The sequence below is a fragment of the Panthera onca genome, chromosome D1 (genome assembly GCF_046562875.1).
Source record: "Panthera onca isolate mPanOnc1 chromosome D1, mPanOnc1 haplotype 2, whole genome shotgun sequence".
Lineage (NCBI taxonomy): Eukaryota > Metazoa > Chordata > Mammalia > Carnivora > Felidae > Panthera > Panthera onca.
Genome location: NC_138348.1, coordinates 114,660,591 through 114,684,814, shown reverse-complemented (window position 1 = coordinate 114,684,814; position 24,224 = coordinate 114,660,591). Strand labels below are relative to the sequence as shown.

At 40.8% G+C, this 24,224-nt stretch overlaps 2 long non-coding RNA genes across 2 annotated transcripts in view; one reads left to right on the top strand and one right to left on the bottom strand.

The window, feature by feature from the left end:
- Window positions 1–24,224, bottom strand: part of LOC132660754 (uncharacterized) — a 71,860-nt gene that overhangs the window by 34,229 nt on the left and 13,407 nt on the right. The gene's annotated exons all lie outside the window — the stretch shown is intronic.
- On the top strand, window positions 846–9,543 carry LOC144613018 (uncharacterized). The gene is made up of 3 exons (XR_013550325.1): window positions 846–1,105; window positions 7,034–7,158; window positions 9,333–9,543. It is a non-coding gene; the product is annotated as an uncharacterized LOC144613018 (long non-coding RNA).

Here is a 24,224-nt window from a genome sequence, read left to right as displayed (position 1 = left end):
TCATTGGAGATCGATGCCTCCTTTTAATTCTATCACTTGGCTTTATGTATTTTGAATCTCTGTTATCAATATACAAACATTGCTATGTCCCCTGGATGAAGCTACCCTCTTATCATTATTGGATCACCCTATTTATTGTTGGAAAGACTCCCAAATCTACTTTATAATAAACATAGCTGCCCCAGCTTTCCTTTGATTAGTGTTAGGAAGTCCTCTTCTGTCCTTTTACTTTCAATCTGCTGGTGTCTTTATATTTAAAATGAGTTTCTTATAGACAGTACATAGTTGATCCTGTTTCTTTGTCCAGTCAAACAACCTCTACCAGTTAATTGTGCTGTTTAGATAATTTAAATTTAATGTGATTTTTGATATGGTTTGGTTTAAATCTACCACCTTGCTAGCTGTTTTATTTCACCAATCTATTCTGTGTTCACTTTCTTCTTTTTCTGCCTTCTTTTGTTTTCCTTGAGTCTTCTTTATAATTTCATGTGATAGGCACAGTTCTGCCCAAGATTGTTACCCCTGATGTCCACACCCTGTATATTCCTCTACCCTTGAGTGTGGACAGGACTTGCAAATATGATGGAATTTCACTCCCATTATTAGGGTATGCTATGGTAAAGATGAAGAGATTTTGCTACAATTAAGGTTCCTGGTGATTTGATTTTGAATTAATCAAAAATGAAATTATCCTTGGTTGCCCTGACCCAATCAGGTGAGTCTTTTAAAAAAGTATCCAGTTCTTATTAGAAGTAAGAAAGATTCTCTTGCTGACCCCCATGACATAACGATGTAAGTTCCTATGACATGAGCGGTACTGAAAACAGCACAGTAGGAATGTAAGGGCAGCCCTGGGAGTTGAGAGTGGCCCCTAACTGAACAGTGGCAGAGGAGGAGGGGTGCTTGCAATGAATTCTGCAACCTGAACGAGCTTGGTAACAGATCTTCCCTCTTCAGATCTCCAGATGAGAATGAAGCTAAACCAACCTCTCAGTTTTGGCCACATCAGATCCCAAGCAAAGGGCTGAGATAAGCTGTGCCTGGTTTCCTGACCCACAGAAACTGTGAGATACTCAATATGGTTGTTTAAGCTGCTAAATGTGTGGTAAATGTTACGCAGCAATAGAAAATTAATACATTACATTTTACTTCCTTTATTGGCTTATTAGATACACCTCTTTTTTTTTTTTTGCCATCATTGCTTTAGGGGTAATAGTGTACACCTTTAACTGATTCCACTTTTAAGTGGTTTTATACCACATTATCCATAATATAGGGACTTAGAGCAGGCTACTTCCATTTCACCAATCCTGATCTTTGTGCCACTGTCTACATTTGACTTCTATGTGATAGAAACCTACAATACACTGTTACTATTTTGCCTCAAGCAGTCAATTATCTTTGAGTTATTTTTTAAATAAGAGAAGTTCTCCCTCCCTTATCTGCACCTATTTTTACCATTCCCTGTGCTCTTCAATTACCATCTGGCATCATTTTTAAGTTGTCTGAAGGACTAATATTCACATTTCTTGTAGTGCAGGTGTTAAATTCTTGTATGTTTTGTATATGTGAAAAAGTCTTTATTTACCTTCATTTTTAATGATTCTTTTGCTGAGTACAGAATTCTAAGTCAGCAGAGGTTCTTTTTTCCCCTCTCAGACCTTTACAGATTAGTTCACTGTGTTCTTGCGGGCAGGGATTCTGGTAAGTCAGATGTCACTCTCAGCTCTTCCCTTGTGGCTGTTTTTAGTTGCCTTGTATTACCCACTTCAGCAGTTTATTACAGTGTGGCTTGGTGTAGTTTTCTTCACGTTTCCTGTGTTTGTGCTTTGTTGAGTTTGGAGGATTCATAGATCATTTATAGTTTCCAAGAATTTTGAAGAATTTCAGCCGTTGTTTTTTTTTTTTCTGCCATTCCCCAAAGTCTCCTCTCATTACACATATCTTAGGCAGCTTCTTAATGTTCTGTTCATTTATTTTCAGTCCTTTGCTTAATTTGAGTCCATTTCTATTATTATGTCTTCAGTTGCTAATTTTCTCATCTGCACTGTCTGACCTGTGATTAATACCTTCTCAGATATTGAGTGTATCACGTCTAGAAGTTTGATTTTGATCTTTCTGGAAGGGAGCATCTTCTCTGTCTTTTATTAGTATCTTCATGCTTTCCTCTCCACTTTTTGATATAATATTTTGGTAATAGCTGTTTTAATGTCCTTATCTAACAATTCTATCATTTTCATCATTTCAGAGTCTATTTTTATTAATTTCATTTTCGTTCTGATATAGATTATATTTTCCTGCTTCTTTTCATAACTGGTAGTTTTCACTGAATGGCAGACCTTGTAAATTTTCATTATTAGGTGTGAAATTCTTTTTATTTCTTGAAGTACTATTTTAGCTTTTTTCGAGGACTCAGCAAAATCATTTGGAAACAAATAAGCTTCCAGGTTCTATTAAGATTTGTTAGGGACCAGGGCAGGCTCTAGTCTCAGGGCGTTTCAGATCTTACTGCATTTAAATACCCTCTGAGTACTTGACCCAGTGTCACAGGTATTATGAGATTCCTCTACTCTGGCTCTTGAGCACATGAATCACTCCAACCCTGTGTTGGCTCCAGGAATTTTTCACCTGCTCCTTCACAGTGGCTCTTGTCCTGGCCCCACATCGTCTCCTCGTGTGCATGCTCTAATCAGACGTGGGTGAGAATGGAGAGAAACCATCTCTGGATCTCCAGTGCTGCATCTCTCCAGGTCTTCCCTCCCCTTGGCATTCCAGGAAGAATTCCAGATGCCTTGTTCTCCCTGAATTCTCTGCTCTGTCTTCACAACTCGGGGAGATCATACACTCTGTTTCGATTACTCCTCTCTGCACTGTGACTTTGGAAATTCCCTCCAGACAGTAAACTGAGGCAATCATAGACTTCATTTCTCCATTTCCCTTCTCTCAGGGATCACTGTTCTATGCTTCCTGTGTCTAATGTGTAAAATCCATCATTTCATATAATTTCATTGTTTAAGGAAGGAGAGAACAACCAATCCCAATTACTCTGTCATGACTAGAAGCAGAAATCTGTATCTAAGTCAATTTTGTAGAACAGAATGGGCAACTGGCTTCACCATATATCAAGTTTTCTTATAAAAATATAGCAATGTAAAGAATATAATGTTAGTGGGGTATCTGGGTGGCTCAGTCGATAAAGGGTCTGACTCTTGATTTCAGCCCAAGTCATGATCTCACAGTTTGTGAGTTTGACCTCCCATCAAGCTCTGCACTGATGGCACAGAGCCTGAGTGAGATTCTGTCTCCTCTTCTCTCTGCCCCACCACCGCTGGCACGCGCGCGCACGCGCGCACACACACACACACACACACACACACACACATTCTCTCTCTCTCTCTCAAAACAAAAAATAACCTTAAAAATAATATATAAGCCTCTCTCTTCCTCAAAAACTTAAAACTAGAAGCACCCTATGATCCAGCAGCCCCAGTTCTAGGACTTCTTTCAGGAGAATTGAAATCGGGGTCATGAAGAGATATCTGCCCTCTCACAACAGCCAAGATATGGAAATAGTGTAAACACCCCTTGTGGATGACACATGAAGAAACTGGTGTACACGTGCATACAGTGGAGTGTTCATTCGGCCTTTAAAAAGAAGCGAATCCTGCAATATGCGGCAATACGGATGAACCCTGGGAACACAATGCTGAGTGAGATAAGTGGTTACAGAAGAACAGGGATGGTATGCCTCCACTTCGAGTGGTCAGACAGGAGCAGAGTGTGGAGCGGTGGCTGCTGGGGGCGGGGGGACAGGAAGGTTGACTCGCTATTCAGCGAGTGTAAAGTTTCACTTACACAAGGGGATTAAATCCTGGAGATCCACACACAACACTGTCTCTATAATTGTACTCTTACAAATTTGTCCAGAGGGTAGATCTCCTGTTCTGTTCTTACCATAACTGGTTTTAGGAAAGAGCTCCTCTCCTATTAAACCTTAACTCTATCATAGTTTGATTGTGCCCCTTGTCTCAGACTTCTCTGATGCACCTTCTGAAAGCCTGAGTCTAGAACAGCTCCCAGATCAGTATTCCTCAGAGCTGAATGGATATTGCCTTTATGCAATCGTCAAGACTTCGTTATCTGCATCACTGTCACGTGACAGAAATCCTGTGCTCCCCCTCTTTTTGCACTTGCTGCTTTAACTCTCAGGCTGAAGCCCAGATCCTCAAAAGGAGGAGCCACGTCTTTGTATCCACAGTGCTAGACACACCGTAGATGCTCACAAATGTGTGTCAAACGACTGGATCCATGACTTCAAAAATCAGCTCTTTAGGAGTCAGCTCTGCTGCTCTCCACTGCCAATCTACTTCTAGCTTAGGACAGCGTCACCTTTATCTCCAGTACTGGGGGCGACTGTTCTCATGGCCAACACAAAGGAGTTCTTTATGACACAAGTACATGGAAGACTCTTAACTTAAAGTATCCAGGCTCCAGATCTTGAGTTGCTGATTCATTAGCAAAATATAACACACATTTGAACACCTTTTTTCCTTCTAATCACTGTACATTCGTACCAAAGAATGCTGACACAGATAAAATCATAGCTGGTTGAAGTAAGGATACTTATACTCAGAATATGGTACAGTTTTAATATGCAGATTTTCAGGCATCCATCCCTATATTCCATGATGATAACAGGGAATTACTGAAGGCATTTAGGTAGTACTTTGTCCTTACTCTTATTACACACTCTATTTTCATATCACTTTTGAAGATTAAATGAGAAAATATCTCCAAGGTTCTACAGAGACTACTTGCAGGGGAAATCAGTTCATTAGCATTTTACAGCTGAGGCTGTCTAGGCTTCCAGAAGGGGTGTGACCTGTCCAAGATCACATAGAAAATGGCAGAATATGAACTGGAACCTAGATCCACCAGCATTCCCATGGTTTATTGCATTTTAGTTCTATCCAGTCTCCCCACCAAGACAATAGCAACATTGGAGCTGGGTCTGGGGTGTAGGGCTGTCCCCAGGGGAGCCTGGTGGGGCACAGTGACAGGATGTCTTTTCACGGCTCTGTGCCATGGCCAAGGCAGCATCTGAGAGCTGGGGTCGAATCAATAGATCATCATTAAGAGGACCTGAGATAGAAAGCCAGAGAGACTATCCAGCCAAGCTTTGGTCTACAAAGGGCTCAGCAAAGAGAAGAAACAGAGCACAGGCTGGAGAGGTGAGAACAGGGTGGAAGCACAGGCTGCAAGTCCACACCCGGAGGTCACTCTCAGCAGGAGGACACAGGTCTGTGCTGGGGGCAGTGGGCAGGTGGGTACCACGGACCAGATAACCTACAGATAAGCTGCTCCCCTCTGCTGTAGCTGTCCTGCACAGGACAGTTAGGGGGAATCTTCCTCTTTACTGCTTTGAGAGCTCACATTCCCCAAAGCAGACAGACTGGAAAGCCACATTTTTGTTCTGTGTTTGGTTGCCCCAAAGTGCAAGGTAAAGTGTGCAAGCCTAACAAAGGAGAGAAGCAATTCCCTCAAGGCATATTTTCTAGAAAATTTTAAGTGAACAGTTAGTGAGCTCACTGACACAAGCCTTAGTCTCAGGTAGGTTTCCTGCCCTCGATCTACCCTCATAGCTTATCACAGATTGCATCCTTCCACTGATGAACTTGAAAATCAAATACATTTGCAGTGGGACACTGGAATGGGATTTTATTGCATGGCTACCGCTCAATTGCAATTTGAGTATTACTGGCCTGAAACCAGCTTTAATTCAAAACATTGTTTGAAACTAGGTCAGATGACATGTCACAGTAGTGGGCTTGGTCTCTACTTGTCTGCTTCAGGTTCTGTGACAAGTTGGCACATGTTTTATGTCTAGTGTATCTGTCACCTTCTACATAATATACAGTTTCCTCAGTCAGAACAACATGGCACTGTCTTTGTTCTAGGTTATGTAACCATTAATAATTTATTTTATAAATAAAAATTTTGCTGACATTCCAACTCAGCAAATACTTCCATCCTCAGTGGGAAGGAAACGAAGTGGATGCTCTATAGTAGGGTTGGAAGAGCTAGGATATTGTGCTTCTCAGGCAAAATCTTGCCCACAAAGCAGTGAATGAAATTTATAGACTTCGAAGTGATTTTGCCAGGGATGCGGAACTGATAGGTTTAAGGAACTGAAGAGTAAAAACTAAACTGAGAAGTTAGTGAGGCCAGAATTCTATAAATCTTTTTTGTTTTATAACAAAACAAAATTCTTATTTAATAATTTTGGTTATTCTTATTTAATAATTTCAATAACCCTAAAATATAGTTATATTTATATCTACTTTAAAAATGGAAACAAAAAACAAAAAATCCGCAAGCTTCCTAAAAGTTAAGTAATTTGGTCAAGTTACCTGAAAGGACCAAGTTTTATTCAGGGCTTGATCTAGACCTGCCTGACTTCGTATGTGTGACAAAGCAGTGCAAGGTGACATGCCAGGCACCATGGGCCACCCACCAGTACTCATCGTTTCCCCTTCCTTGATAAAGCCCAGTGTTGGTAAGGTGTCCACCCTCCCCACATCAGTGTGCAGGTCGGGGCATCCTCGTCTGTTACTCAAGGGCACCTGAATGGGCAGTCCTCGCCACTCCTCTTGAAATGGCAGGGTAGAGCAGGAATGTATCGCAGGTGTGGTGGTGACACATTAGGGGAAGTGTGGGGGGGGGGGGTGAAAGGGCGGGGGGTGGGAAATGCTTTGGGGAAAATGTTTCCTCTTTCTTTACAGAGAATAAACAAGACACAATGGTCTTCATCTTTGGGATATAGAGTTGCTGGAGTTGCTGTCAACACCTGACACCAGCCTGGGGGAAAAGCCACTGCTGAAGAGGGCAGGTCAGAGGAACAAGAGAATCTTGGAGCTGATCTATTAAGTAACCCTACAGTGCACTCCCCACCCCACCCCACCCCCACAATTCCCTTCATGAGATAACACATGCCTGCATTCACCCTTGTTTAAATCCTGGTTTCTGTGTCTAGGAGCCGGAACACCCTAACTGGATCTGAGACCACATGCCTGGGCTCAACCAAGCTACCCCTTGTGGATTTCATGGCAAATGGAACAGAAGGTCCCAGACTGAAGCACATTCATCCAAACAGGGCAGGTAAAAGGATCGTTGTGGCCGGGACTTGTCACTGGTACTTGTAAGGCAAAAGGTTTAGGAAATCAGGGGCCAGCTGGTAGAGAGGCAGGAACATTTGTTGGAATAAAACCTGCAGCTCATAGCAAAGCAACCTGGCTCGTTTCCTACACAGAAGCAGAGCATGTAATGGGCACTCAGGACAGGTATCCCCGCCCATCAAGCTGGGTCATCTACGAGGGAAGTAGAAAGGAATTGCCTGGCACGGGCTATGCTCATGTAATCCATCTTCCAAGAGTTTCTTCTGGGCAGCTATTTTTATATAAAAGAAAATTTTCAAAACCAATTATTCCCATGACCACTATGCATTCATTGGCTTAGAGATGTAATTTAATGTATTAAACAGTGAATTAGTAGCAGTTTTAATATGTCTAATATCTCGGTGAAAATTCGGAGTTATTTAAGTCCTGGTTACAATATTCGTGCTGATTAGAGAGGGGTGGTGAGAGAGAGAGAGAGATTGAGAGAAGAAAGAGAGAAAACCTAACAAATTCTAAAGCTCAGTCAGTTCTTGTCACTAGTCACATCCCTTCTTTTCCCTCAGGATGCATAACAGAGAAACACACTTGCAGCATCTTATGATTCTATTTGTTAGAAACAAGAGAAATGCCCACCAAAAAACCCTGTGCAAAGGCACTGGAACAGCTCCCCTGGGGAAACTGGGTCACCATTAAAGTATAGACTTATACAAACGAATCAACATCAAATTACCATTATCTTCTTCCATGTTCCTATGTTTTTCCATTGGGGTTGACCATGAAAACAGGCCAGCTTCACAGCAGGCCCAAGAAAAACGAGGAAGATAGTGCACCCTGACTTAAAAAGGCATCTGGCCAGATATGATTCCCTGTAATTTTTTAAAGACATAAAAAGAAATACAAATAAATATTTTTAGGTAAACATTACATTTCCTCAGGTAATGGAAATAGTAGGCATAGTTCCCATCTAATAGTGAAGATAAGGCTACCCTACGACTCAGCAATCACACTAACAGGCATGTATGCAAAGAATACAAAAATACTGATTCAAAAAAAAGATGAAGATAAGGTAAGGAAGTTTTACTTATGCTTTCTAGTAATCTCTGATGAAATCAGGAATTGAACTCCTAATGAAAAGCAAAACAAAGGAAGAGAGAAGAAACTTTTAAAATAAATAAAAGAGTTGGTTGAGGGGTGGGGGGGGGGGGTGGACAGGAGCCCTAAAGATGAGATTATAATACAAATACACTAACCATTTGGGCGGGATATTGTTTTTAACCCACATATAACTGAAAATTGTAATTCCTCTTACTAAGACAATTTAACTCAGAGGTGATGGAAGCCACTGTGACCTTGTCAAGTGGATCCCCAGGAGGAAGGATTCAGTACCACGGCATGTATGCAATTATGTTTCCCACAGTTTTTCCCCAAGGTTTCTATAGCCTGTAACTGTACTTCAAGACTATTAGACACAGGGCTCAAGTGGAGACTGATACCTAGACACCCAAAGCATCATTACAGTCTCACTGTTAGATGACAGCATCGGGAAACCAGAAAATAAAACAGTCCTGGCCAGGCTTAAAGCGGGTCCTCGAGGTCTACAGATCCATATGGTAGTAACTTCCCTGATCACCAACTATATAACTAAAATAGTCATAAACCCCATGTCGGTTTCTTCCCCTGTGGGGTGAGAGGCACCAATGGGAAGCTTCTGAAACTACTACCCTCCCCCAGCCAAGATGAAGGCATTTGGAGGTAAGCAAGGGCATCTTTAGTGCTCTTTAGAGACTTAAAAGATGCAGAGGAGCTAGTCTTTATTATGCTTCTTCCTGGCAGGCATGCCTGCAAGCTTAGAAGAACCAGGGGAGATTTGATCCTTCACATTAACAGTCTCTTCTGTTCTAAAAGATACATTTAAGATATAAATTTCCTTCTAAGGTGAATCGAGAATTCAAACTTAGAACAGCTTGAACACCATAAAATAAAACATTTATCTCAAGGAACACTGATTTAAGTCACTTCTCTGCTAAAAGACAATAATTATTGCATGACATCCCATTCTCAGGTTCCATTTCAATAAATGTTCATTGATCGCCCACCAATCAACGGTAGGTACTAGGTGTGCAACAATAAACTATGTAAGTCTGATTGAACTTTCAGAGTAAAGAGAAGCATGGAGAAGTAGTAAGGAATAGAGACCAGACAGCATACACCTACAATACAACAGACTGTGCTGTGCTGAGGTCCCAGGGAACACCTAAGCCAGCATCGGTGGATACGAGTGCGTGGTGATGAACCTGAGGAGAGGACAGGGGCACATGTTCCAGGAAAGGTGAGAAAACTGTTTCTGGCAGAAATGCCAACATAGGTAAAGACACAGAGGAAAGAAGCAGTGTGGTAGATGCCAGGGACAGTGAGAGGCAGCTGTTCTGGCCTCAAACTGCCAAGAGTAGCTTTCTCCTAGAGAAGTACTTCCGTGCATGTTGTGTTTCACTTGGAAGAGGAAGACTCTGGTGAGTAACTTGGAGAGAAGCAAGAGCGCAAAGCTCAGATCTTAGCACCTCACCCTCCCTCCTTTCCTCTTTCCCTTGCCCTCACTCCTTCTCGCTCCTTCTTTCTCCGTATCTACCTCCTTTTGGGAAAGGGTGATTGCCTTACCTTTGTGTCATAAACCGATTAGAGCCCAGGTCAGCTTTTTTTTTTTTTTTTTAATGTTTATTTATCTTTGAGAGAAAGCAGGGGAGGGGCAGAGAGAGAGGGAGACACAGAATCCGAAGCAGGCTCCAGGTTCCAAGCCTAGAACCATGAGATCGTGACCTGAGCCGAGGTCGGACACTTCACTGACTGAGCCGCGCAGGCATCCCGAGCCCCGGCCAGCTTTTTAGAGGCAGGTCCAAAGGCGTGTCTGTCTCTGGAAAGCATATCTGCTGTGCTGGCCTAGTGCCCCATCAGACTGGTGGTCCCCAAATCAAGGCTTGTGGAGAGAAGGTTTTAGGAAGGCTGGCAGGGGCTTTGAAGACACAATATCTAACCCGGTTGTTTCCTAAAAGTAAAACAAAGACTTTGATTTCTCACACCTTTGTGTATTTTCTCACCTGAGCCTCCCTGAGGGTAAAAGAGAGTTGAAATCTGATTAACCAGTATTCCTCTGAACCCCATCAGGTATTAGTACTGGTAGGATGTGAGCTCCTAAAGGGGGTTTTGAGAGAGATACTGCCAAGGTCAGGTAGACTCACCTTCACGGACACTAAAGCCATTGTCATTCACTACACTGTGGGAGGATTGACTTCAATCACAGTCCTGGCCCCTCATATCCTACCTGCTTCACTGCTATTTAAACTATAAACCTTAAATCCCAACTGACACCAACTACTTCACCCTCATCCCTCACAGGACTCACTTGTCAGCATCTCAAATCCTCCCTATTTTGAGGAGTAGATGGCAAAGCAAACAGTAGCAAAATCTGACCAAAATGGTGATGCAGGAGAGCCCCTCCTGCCCTCCACAGGGACAAGCAATTAGAAAGCTGCCTGGGAACAAAAACAGCACCAGGAGAATCTGAAGTCCACAGAAGAAACTTCAGCCACAACAATAGGAAAAAAACAAACAAACAAACCTGAAAATAACCACACAAGAAGCAAAGGAATTTAGCTTCCTTGTGCCTACAGGTGCCATGAAGCTGGCACCGCTGGGCAGCAGGAGGGAACTCCCCAGTTAGACTCCCTAACCAGGGAAGGAAGCCGGCAGGCAGTGCAGAACAGCCGGCCTCAGCTCACCCAGATGAGCTAAGACAAAGCAGAGGGAGAGCCAGGAGCACCGGAGGGAAGCAGGGGCTCCCAAGAGCAGCCACCCAGTGGGAGCAGTCTTGGCCCACCCAGCAGAAAGCCCAGTAGCTTTCACCGCTGAAAAAAAAAAGCAGTGGACAGCACAGTGGCTACAGACCCATGACAGTATTGAAAGTCCAGCTAGATCAATCACCAAGAAAAAGGAAAGGCATCCAAATCAGAAAAGAAGTAGTCAAGTTGTCTTTGTAGACGATGTGATCTTACATAGCGAAAATCCTAAAAACTGTTGGAGCTAATCAATGAATTCAGTAGCTTCGGGAATCAAAATCAACATACAAAAACCAGTCGTATTTCTAAACACTAACAATAAAATATCTGAAAGAGAAATAAACAAAACTATCCCATTTTCAATAGTATGAAAAACAATAAAATATGTGGGAATAAATTTAACCAAGGTAGGAAAAGATACCTACAATAAAAACTACAAGACTTTGACAAAAGAAACTGAAGAAGACACAAAAAAGGTAAGATGCTTCATGTTCACAGATCAGAAAAATTGATATTGTTAAAATTTCCACACTACCCAAAACCATCTTATAGACTCAATGCAATCCCTATCAAAATTCCAAGGACATTTTTCAAGACTCCAAATAGCAAAAGCAATTTTGAGGAAAAAAACAAAAAAACAAAGCTTAAAGCATCTGACTTCCTGATCTCAAACTATACTACAAAGCTGTAGTAATCAAAATAGTATATTGATAAAAACAGACCCACAGACCAAAAGAACAAAAATCGAGAGCCCAGAAATAAATATTCGTGTATGGTGTCAACTAATATTCAACAAGAGGGTCAAGGATAATGCGGGGGGGGGGGGGGGGGGGAGGAGATTATTTTTTAATCTGACACCAAAAGCACAAGCAATGAAAGCAAAAGTCAACAGATAGGACCACATCAAACTAAAAAGCTTCTGCAAGAGAAACTATCAACAAAAAAACAGCCTATGTAATGGAAGAAAACACTGCAAATCATATATCTGATAAGGAATTATCCAATATATATAACAAACAACTCAATAACAACATCAACAACAAATCTAATTAAATAATAGGTAGAGGACCTGAACAGACATTTTCTAAGGAAGGCATGCAAATGGCCAACAGGCATGTAAAAAGGTACTGGACAGCACTCTTCACTGGGGAAATGCAAATCAAAACCATAATGAGACCAACATACACCTGTGAGAATGGCTGTCATCAAGAGGACAAGAAATAACCAGTGTTGAGAAGGACATCAAGAAAGGGACTCTTCGTGGGGTTCCTGGGTGGCTCAGTCGGTTAAGTGTCCGACTTCGGCTCGGGTCACGATCTCACGGTCCGTGGGTTCGAGCCCCACGTCGGGCTCTGCGCCGACAGCTCAGAGCCTGGAGCCTGCTTCGGATCCTGCGTCTCCTTCTTTCTCTGCTCCTCCTCCATTTGCACTCTGTCTCTCTCTCTCTCAAAAGTAAATAAACATTAAAAACAATTAAAAAGAAAAGGGACTCCTCGTGCACTGTTGGTGGGAATGTAATTTGGTGCAGCCACTGTGGACAACAGTATGGAAATTCCTCAAAATTTTTATTTTATTTATTTATTTTTTAACGTTTTATTTATTTTTGAGACAGGGAGAGACAGAGCATGAACAGGGGAGGGTCAGAGAGAGGGAGACACAGAATCTGAAACAGGCTCCAGGCTCCGAGCTGTCAGCACAGAGCCCGACGCGGGGCTCGAACTCACATACCGAGAGATCGTGACCTGAGCCGAAGTCGGACGCTTAACCGACGGAGCCACCCAGGCGCCCCATAATATTTTAAATAGAACTAATATATCATCCAGCAATCCTACCTCTTGGTATATGTGCAATGGAAATGAAACAGGATCTCAAAGAGATATGTTTTCATTGCGGCTTTATTCACAATAGCCAAGATAGAGACACAACCTAAGTGTCCTTCAGCAAATGCATGGATAAAGAAGGTGTGGTGTTCCCATCTGCAACAGAGCATCACCCAGCCATGAGAAAGAAGGACATCCTGCCATTTGCAACAGCATGGAAGGAACCTGAGGGCTTTGTGCTAAGTGAAGTAAGGCCAAGAAAGACAGTTACTGAATGATAGCAGTTGTATGTGGAATCTAGAAAAGCCAAGGCCCTAGAAACACAGGGGAGAGAGTAGTGGTTACCAGGCACAAGGGGGCGAGGGGAATGGGGAGACGTTGGTCAAAGGGTACAAGCTTCCTTTATACAATGAATAAAATATGGGGAATTACCATACAGCATGGTGATATAGTTAACACTGCACTATATACTTCAAAGTCAGGAAAAGAGTTCTTAAATATTCTCTCCACGAAAAAAGAAAGGGTAATTATGCGATGTGATGCGAGTGTTAGCTAACAGTCTGATGGGAATCGTTCTGCAAGATAGAAATGTATCAAATCAGCCGTGTGCACATTAAACGTATACAGTGTTACATGCAGTTGTACCTCATCACAGCTGAAAAAATAAATAAACCAGCCAGTAGCTACGCAGGAATATTTATTCCCATGGTCTGTTCAACCTGTTTGAGTTTCAAGAGCTATTTGTCTCTATTTTTAGTAACAGCATATGTACCAGAAATCTATGAGAAATTATCCCTTTAATTTATATGACATACAATGAAGCAATCTCACTTCCTGGGAAATTTAATGGGTAAAATATTTTAATTTTGTTTCATCAAGTCTCCATAACCGACAAATGTACTGCAAATGGGTTTCATCTGTCACCAGTTAAGTTACCTTTGGAGAATTATTTTACCTTACTGTGCTTTGGTTTCTTCAGGGTTGTAACAGAATAATATTACTTTCCTTCAGTGTTTTGTGAGGATTAATAAAAATATATGTAGAAAGTCTAGCACTTTTCTGGCAGACAACAGTTCTCATTTGCTGAACACCATTATTACTAAGGTCTGGGGATGCTGGAGATGTTGGAGAAAACAAAACAGCCAGCAGAGAGTCCCAGTAGGATTTATTACCCAAATGAACATAGCCTGTGGGTTCTAGAAGATTCACATAACTTGCAGGTGTCAGGTTGGGTCACTGCATGGATGGTGGGATAATTCTCCAGGTAGAAGTGAGCTAGGTTTTGAAGACCTTCAGTCTGAATATCCCTCAGTTATGAGAATGGATGTCACACAGATTCTGAGCTCAAGACAGGGGTCTGAGCTGGAGATGAGGATGCAGGAGTTATCGTGTGTAGGTGACCAAGGAAGACACGTGCGTGGAGGAGTTGGGGCTGAGGGCTGAAGAGGGAGGCTTGGGGAACATGACATTTAGAAGATAAAAGAAGAAAGACAGCTTTGGACTCTTGCCCTGGAAAGAGTGTTAGACAACAGTCTGCTGGCCCACATGTGTGGGAAGCCCTAAAAAACTATCTTAAAGAAAAGGGAGAGAGGATCTGAAAGAAGCTGTTCAGATAAAACCACTTACTTCTCTGACTTCCAAAAACATAAACAAAAATCTAAATTGAGTCAACAGAACATACCATGTTCGAGAGAAGTGAGACAAACACACAAGCAAGTGAAACAGAGCTAGAAAGCACCACACACAAACCCACTCCCTCTTGTGTGCTCGGTCCTTGTCCTCCAACTGGGCACTGCAAGCCGGCACGTTTGAGGTTCACGCTAGAAAAGGACTTTGCAAAGGTAAGATGTTGTGACACGCAACGGGCCGCCTTTAGAGGTCCTGAGCTGCCAGTCCTGGAGAAGCTAGAGATTGAGGATACTTTGTCAGGGAGGTGTGTGAAGGTTCACTGTGTGATGGTTCATTTTGTGTGTCCATTTGACTGGGCCAAGGATGTGCAGGTGGGGGCGCCTGGGGGGCTCACTCAGTTGAGCGTCCAACTTTGGTTCAGGTCATGATCTCATGGTTCATGGGTATGAGCCCCACGTTGGGCTCTGTGCTGACAGCTCAGAGCCTGGAGCCTGCTTCAGATTCTCTGTCTCCCTCTCTGCCCTTCCCTTGCTCACACTCTGACTCTCTCTCTCTCTCTCAAAAATAAATAAACATTAAAAAAAAAAAAAACAAAGGTCATGAATGCCACCTTCTAAAAAGGATGTGCAGGTGGCTGCTCACACATCATCTCCAGGTGTTTCTGTGTGGGTGCTTCCAGAAGAACTTAGCATCTGTCTCAACACACCTCATAAAGAAGATCCACCATCACCAGCGTGGGCCCCAGGCTGCATCCAATCTACTGAGGCCCCAAACAGAGCAAAAAGGCAGGGACGGGAAATATTTGCTCCTCTGCTTAAGCTGAGACACCCATCTTCTATTGTCCTGGGATTCCAGCATTCCCAATCTCCAGGCCTTTGGACTCAGACTGCGACTCAGCCCTTGGCTGCCCTGGTCTTCAGGCCCATTTTCTTGGTTCTGGAACTTGCAGATGCTACATTGTAGGACTTCCCAGCCTCTGTGAGCATGTGAGCCAATCCCTTGTGGTGATGTCACTGCAGCCCACTGATTCTCTGTTGGAATGATGCTGCCTGTCGGGGGTGGGGGCAGATGATTATGTGTGAATATGTGTGAGTGGTTGTGGACATCACAAAGATTGGAGGGGCACTCTTGATTTTTAGTGATCAGGCACCACGGATGTGAGAAGTTCCACACTGGCTCAATTGATTGCAGAGAAGGTAAACTATGTGATTCTGAGGAAGAACTAATCATACAGCCTCACGAGAGATTGCTAATGCAATGATAGGAAGATTTCAATGAAATATCTACTCCATATAACATTTCGAGAAGAATCAATGATTTAGCAAAAGTTCCCAAAAGCAACTAGGAGAGTGTTGCAATTAACTGAATTTTCCTTGCAGCAGGATGAACATATTATGTGTAATAATAAAGCTTTTTTAATCACACATATTAGCTTTTATAAAGGAATAAAGAGTTTGCAAGGTAATGTTAATTTTCAAAATTACTTGAAATAGATAAAAAAGAATCATCAAAATTTAGGTGCTTAAAATCTTTATAAGTACTTCATAGAAAAAAATATTTAATGCCTTTACATTAGAAAAACCAATGGAGCACCAGCGATCTTTAGCAATGTGAATGTGTAGCAAACTTTTGAAAAGCAGCACTGAGCATTTTGGAGATTCATTGCCTTGTTCGTTTACCACATTTAGTCACCAAGATTGTAAATGGGACGCTTCACAAATCAGGGAGTACTATTCAGCGCTATTAATACAATTAAGAGCAGTGTTTTAGACTCTGTAGTGACGTTGAAGAAGAGTTTGAATGTCTTAAACATGGAAATAAGGGGATTCTCTAAAGAAAATTGTTTAAAAGATTTTATTTACTATTTGACACTGTTGTTCATATTTTCACTCAAACAATGAAAAAATAGATATTAAAAATTGAAATAGTGTGACATGATATACATCTTTGATGTGTATTTGAAAAGTTAATGAGATTCTTACTTAAACGCAGAGAACCAAATCAACCTCAGTGAAGCAATGAGAATCATTTGGGGATTTAACCACAGACAATTTATTTATTACTTCAGTCACAGAGGATTTTCAAGTTTCATCTTTGTAGCAGTTAAGATAAGAATGAGCTCAAAGAAAATAAGGGGACAAATCAGTAATACTGTTCAAATAACTAGATTAGCCAAAGAGGACGACGACAACAACAACAAAGAACACTACTGCATTCAGATGCTATCACGTAATGACAGGTACAGTCTCTCCTGCAGGGTCCCAGCTAGGACAAGTGGGTGGATGACACACCTGAGCTGAGTGACACAAGGAACACGCAATGAATGATTCTCAAAGACATTGTTAGAGAGGAAAAAATCACAAGAGGTACTTACTGACACTAGTAAAACTAAGGCATCAGCTAGCTAGCTCCACAATCAAAGTAATCATACTTGTTGACTTAGCGAGTGGGAAAAAACAGAAAATATGTGTGTGGGTCTTGCCCCCAGTTCCTGCCACAGAGCTCTGAAGCCCTTGACATTTCCTGAGTGATAGGATTGATTTTCTTCTAATAAGATGCCTCTCGTTGGGCTACCTGATGACTTCAGAATGAAGGCTGAGTACCAGAAAGACCAAGCCATGATTAGAACTTCCATCCTCCGGGAAGGGGGAAGGAATAATGCAAATCCAATCAATACCCAAAGTGTTATGGATGGAAAAACTATACATATACATGTTTTATACTTATATTATTGTATTTCATATTTATATGTATATATATATTTGTCACTAGTACTTTTAGGCATTTACACTATGTGCTTAGGCATTTACACTATGTGCCATGTTCTATAATTAGTGGGTTTGATTATAATGTCCATGTTTTTATTCCTTCTGGCATTACTTCTTTAAAATTACTGAAGGAAGGGCTTAGAAATAATTAAACATACTATAATATGCAATCAGGTAGGAAATTTATTGAAATCCTATGAAATCACTATAAATGTACATCTTGAAAAATGGTTAATGTAGGAAATACCCATACTATAAATCAATGATTAAAAAATACAAATGAAATTATATGTCCAATATGATCCCAAGTCTATAAATAAAAATGTACATGACCACAAAAAGACTGGAGGGAACTACAACGAATTATTAATGATGATATAATCTCAGAGTGGCAACATTACTTTTCTTCATATTTTTGAAAACATGACCTAACAAAAGTAGGGATAGAAGGGACATACCTCACCATCACAGAGGCCATATATGAAAGGCCCACAGTTAATATTATCCTCAATGAGGAAAACTGAGAGCCTTCCCCTACAGTCAGTAATATGACCAGGATGTCCACTCTCACCATTACTATTTAACACAGTACCGGAAGTCTGTGCTTCAGCAATCAGACAACAAAAAGAAATAAAAGGCATGCAAATCAGCAAGGAAGAAGTTAAACTTTCACTATTTGCAGATGACATGATACTCTATGTAGAAAACCTGAAAGACTTCACCAAAAAATTGCCAAAACTAATACATGAATTCAGCAAAGTCGCGAGATATAAAATCAACCAGCTGAAATCTGTTGCATTTCTATACACCAATAACATAGCAGCAGAAAAAGAAATCAAGGAATTGATCCCATTTGCAATTGCACCAAAAACAATAAAATACCTACAAATAAGCCTAATTAAAGAGGTAAAAGATCTGTATTCTGAAAAATATAGATGGCTTATGAGAGAAATTAAGAAAGACACAAAGAAATGGAAAAGCATTCCATGCTCATGGACTGAAATAATAACCATTGTTAAAATATCTATCCTACCCAAAGCAATCTACACATTTACTGAAATCTCTATCAAAGAGGTTCTGTATTCTTCACAGAGCTAGAACAATCCTAAAATTTGTATGGAACCACAAAAGACCCCAAATAGCCAAAGGAATCCTGAAAAAGAAAAACAAAACTGGAGGCATCACAATTTCAGACTTCAAGCTATTTACAAAGCTGTAATCATCAAGACAGTATGGTACTGGCACAAAAACAGACACTCAGATCAATGGAACAGAACAGAAAACCTAGAAATTGACCCACAAATATTTGGTCAACTAATCTTTGACACAGCAGGAAAGAATATCCAATGGGAAAAAAAAGTATCTTCAAAAACTGGTGTTGGGAAAACAGGATGGAGACATGCAGAAGAATGAACCTGGACCACTTTCCTACACCATACACAAAAATTAATTCAAAATGGATGAAAGACCTAACTGTGAGACAGGAAACCATCAAAATCCTAGAAGAGACACAGGCAGCAACCTCTTTGACCTCAGCCAGAGAAACTTCTTACTAGACACAACGCTGAAGGCAAGGGAAACAAAAGCAAAAATGAACTGTTGGGACTTCATCAAGATAAAAAGCTTCTGCAGAGATAAGGAAACAACCAACAAAACTAAAAGGCAACCGATGAATGGGAGAAGATATTTGCAAATGACATATCTGATAAAAGGCTAGTATCAAAAATATATAAAGAACTTATCAAACTCAACACCCAAAAAACAAACAACCCAGTGAAAAAATGGGCAGAAGACATGAACAGACATTTCTCCAAAGAAGACATCCAGATGGCTGACACATGAAAAGAAGTTCAACATTATTCATCATCAGGGAAATACAAATTAGAACCACAATGAGATACCACCACATACCTGTCAGAATGGCTAAAATTAACATCTCAGGATGTTAACAACAGATGTTGACAAGGACGCGGAGAAAGGGGAGCCCTCTTGCATTGTTGGTGGGAATGCAAACTGGTACAGCCACTCTGGAGAACAGTATGGAGGTTCCACAAAAAATCAAAAATATAATCATCCTACAATCTGGCAATTGCACTACTAGGTATTTTTACAAAGGATACAAAAATGCAGACACAAAGGGGCATGTGCACCCCCCCCCCAACATTGATAGCATCACTATTGACAATAGCCAAAGTATGGAAAGAGCTCCAGTGTCCATCAACTGATAAATGGATAAAGAAGATGTGGTATATATCTGATGGAATATTACCCAGACATCAAAAAGAATGAAATCCTGCCATTTACTAGATGTGGATGGAGCTAGAAGAATGTATTATACTAAGCAAAATAAGTCAATCAGAGAAAGACAAATATATCATTTCACTCGTATGTGGAATTTAAGAAACAAAACAGATGATATAGGAAGGGGGTGGAAAGGGAGAGGGAAACAAACCACTGGAGGCTCTTAAATATGGAGAACAAACTGAAGGCTGATGGAGGGAGGAAGGTGGGGGATGCACTTAGATGGGTGTTGGGCATTAAGGACGGCGCTTGTGATGAGCACTGGGTGTTGCATGTGAATGACGAATCACTGAATTCTACTTCTGAAGCCAACAGTGCACTGTATGTTAACTAGAATTTAAGAAAACGTGTTATGTTACCATCGGAGAAAAATAAGCTATTTTAGTCATGATATAGGCACTATAATTACAATGTTCAGGAAAAGCTCTTAATGGGAGTCTCGGTTCCCTTGCTCCATATTCTCCTGGTTCTTTCACATACTGAGCACTCAGAGTCAGCATGAAGCTCTCCAGGATGCTCCAGCATTAATGGTCCCAACAGTTAAGTCATGTTTACAAGGGTTGAGCGTTGTTTCCCAAGTTTGTGCATGCCAGCTGCACTTGTTATTGCTATGCTGTAATTTAATTAACTAGTATATAAATAGTTGAAATGGGAGCAGGGAAACAAAGAAAGCTGCTGTTTTTAAGAACCAAACTGAAGGTTTTGAAAGGACTCCATCAAGTCTAGTCAGTCGAAGGAAGGAAGGAAGGGAGGGAGGGAGGAGGGAGGAAGGGAGGTAGGCAGAATTTGCCTTACTGTGTGGGGCTGACAATTTAAAAGAATGGGGTGGGAGAAGGAGAAAAATCTGGAAAGATTCAGCACTCAGATGACTTTGTGTGTTTAAGTTCTCCAACACCCTAAAGAAATGGATGCTGGAAGAGTAAATGCTGTCTTATTGGTATGACTTATTCAAGAAAAATTGTGAATAATCCAGTTAATGAGCTTGTACCAAGAGTCCCGTATCTGGCTCCCACATCAAAAGATTGGTGAAAAATGCACATTTAGGGTTTTAATTTAAAATAAAATGTTTAAAATCTATGTGTGTTTTCGTTTATGAATGCCCAGCCCAGGTTTTTCACCAATACTGACAGAATAATAGGACAGCAACCACGTTGTGCTGTGAACGTCTTATATTTAGTCTGGATTAAGCTAGGGTGTGAAGAACGCAGGATGGGGTCTGTGACCTCAGTTATAATCCTGTCTCTCACCCACTAGCTATGGACTTCTGTGCATTGGGCACATCTCTTAACCTCTCAAACTTAATTTCCTTACTTGTAAATGAGAACTTTTGGGTGGAACATGAATTCAAGTCATTTGCACTGAAATAACAATTCTACTACTTGTTAATAAACATTTATAAAGTAACCACTAAGCTTACAACAATAGAAAAACAATATATTTCAATCATTTACGGTATATAGTATCCAATTAAAAGTAGCTTTGCAGGGAGAATATATGAAAGGGGTATAAATTTAGCCATATCACTTTTTTTGCAAAGGAGAGAAGCAGAAAATCACATTTATAAACTTGAATACATACAATAAATTCATATATCCAGTATTAAAAATCATTGTTAAGACTTTAGGAAATGCATCTCCTTCTCTAAGTTAAATCTGGTGTGAAGCTATTTTATTGTCAAATAATTTAACACAACTGAACTATGAATGCAGATCTATTTCTGAATTGCTCTGGTACCTAGAAAAGTCTCTCAATCATAACTTGCAAAGAAAAAATCTATTTTGTCATTTACTCCCTGCCCAACCCTACCCTAAGGTGTATGAATAATTGAAGAGTTTGTGTGAACATGTTCCATAAATTAACAATTATTATAAACTTGGCAAGGAAGCCAAGTGCCTGGAGTGACCTCCATTCATAGGCCCACTGACTGCAAGGGCCCCACTGACCACCAGGAGCCCACTAACCACCAGGGGGCCCACTGACCACAAGAGCTCCACTGACCACAAGGGCCCACAGGGCTGCCGTTAGGGTCTCTGAATCCTGCCAAATTGCCTATTCCCAACAGAGGAAGAAAAACACCCACCCTAAAGTAGTCCAAATGTCCTGGGGGGGAAAATGCCCCCAAATATCCCCTTCACCAATTCATGTTTTATATAAGGAGCCAATCGAAAGGCAGTCATCAAGCAGCTGATCATTCTGTTGATAGCAAAGTTCAGACTTAAAACTGAAGTGGCAGAAAAGCACGTTCCAAGTAAAATCCGTTACAAACATTTTCACTCGGGTTCAGCTCATCCGAATGCTTCAAGTATGAACCAGTGTAGGTATTGCATGCAGGGGGGCCCAAAATGATGTGTATTCCACTGTAACATTTCAGTTTTTGACTCTCACATAACATGTCTGTGTAATCATCTTTCACGCTCTGCATTTCGAGAGGTGGCAGCGACAGTGAAAAGAACCTGGAACTTACAGGGAGGGTTTGAGTCAAGTTCCTTGTTTTTTCGTTGCATTACTTTGGAGAAGTCACTTGACGTGTTAGAATCCCAATTGTGTACGAAGAAAGCTGAGACTCTAGTATGTAGGTTGCTTGCATTCTAGTGATTAGAGGAATCTAAGAATATAGCAAGTGCTTTGTAAACTCTAGATTCTACCCATCATTTTCCATACTTAAACATTAGTAAGTATTCAGCTATAAATAATTTGTGCCTGTTGCTTATTTCCTTTACAAATTATAACCTCCACAACATTTTACACAACTTGCTATAGTTCAGAGAAGAAACTTAGTTTCTTTTTGTGTATATGTGCTTGCTTATTTATTTATTGATGTAATGAACACCAGGAATACCACCTCTTCCCCGCTCAAGTTTAACACTTCCCCCAAACGGCTGATACTCATTCTTTGTCTTTATTCTTAATAACATTTTATCATGCATATATTTTTTAGGGGTATGTTGTTTAAGCTGCTTTTAAATTTTTTTTTTAACAGACAGAGACAGGGTGACTACACATGGCAGAGGAGGAGGAGAGAGAGAGGGAGAGAGAGAGAATCTCAAGCAGGATCCACACTGTCAGCACTGGATGTGGAGCTCAAACTCACGAACCCTAAGATCATGATGTGACCTGAAACCAAGAGTCAGACGTTTAACCAGCTGAGCCACCCAGGTGCCCCAAAGCTGCTTTTAATTTTTAGCGTGTATCCTGCTATATATATGCAATCTGCTGGAATTTGCTCAAAAAGCTACAGGACTCACTTTGAACGCTATAGTAGTTAAAACAGCACAGGGACAGAGAAATTGACCAACAGGATGGAATAGAGAGTTTTCATCAGATCTCTATAAAACTAAAATTTAGTTTCTTCATTTATAAGAATTTTTAACTACAAGATCTCTGAGCTTCCAACAGATGAAGTGATTGGCCCAAGGTTACAGAAATACTGAATAGTCCATTTATAGGATTCATACTTTACATTTGCAGTTTTTATTACAAAAATATATTTGCCTTACAGTCTATTTTCTTGTGGTGGTAGTGGTTGTTTCAACATCTTTATCGAGCAGCTTACATACCAATAAGTTTATCTGTTGCAATTGTAGAGGTCAGCAATTTTTAGTAAATTCACAAAGCTGTGCACCCACACCACCAGTGATCTCAGAACATTTCCTCACTCCCTCTGGCCCCCTTCCACAGTGTTGCGAGGTGCCCATTCCCAATCATTACTCCCATTTGTAGGTAACCACTGATTCACTTTCTATTGCTTATAGATGTGACTTTTCTGGAAATATGACATAAATAGAATCACACAATATATAGTCTTTTCTGTCTGGCTTTTTCAATTAGCAATAGTATTCTTGAGGTTTTGCCATGTGGTAGCAGGTATCAGTAATTTGTTCCTTTTTACTGCTAAGTAGTATGCCCTTTATGGCTACATCACATGCCATTCAGCAGCTGATGGATATGTGGGTGTTTCCAGTTTGGGACAATGGTAAACAGTACTGCTATAGATATTGGCAAATAACTATTTGCGGGGGAGCACGTATTTTTATTTGTTTTGTGCAGATACCTAGGATTAGAATTGCTAAATCATATAGTAAAATTATCTTTTTAAAGAAACTGCAGACTGTTTTCAAAAGCAGGTGTACCATTCCATTCCTCAGGATTGTATGAGGGCTCCAGCTGTGAGTTTGGTCAGCATAATTGTAACCATTCCCGTGGATGTGAAGCTGTACCTTGTTGTAGTCTTAATTTGCATTTTCCAATGGCTAATGAGATTTAACATCTTTTAATGAGCTTATTAGTTTGTATGTCTTCTTTGTAAAATGGCTGTTCAAATATTTTGCCAATTAATACAAATTTCTAATTGACTTAGATTGTGTGTTATTCAATTGCAAGCATTCTTTACGTATGATGAATATAAACCCTTTATCAACTACACCATTTGTAAACATATTCAACAAGTTTTTAGCTTCTCTTTTCATTTTCTTAATTTTGTCTCTTTTTTTTTAACTTTAATTTTTTTTTTTTTTTTTTTTTTTTTTTTACCGTTTATTCATTTTTGAGACAGAGAGAGACAGAGCATGAACAGGGGAGGGGCAGAGAGAGAGGGAGACTCAGAATCCGAAACAGGCTCCAGGCTCTGAGCTGTCAGCACAGAGCCTGACGTGGGGCTCAAACTCACGGACCGCGAGATCATGACCTGAGCCGAAGTCGGCC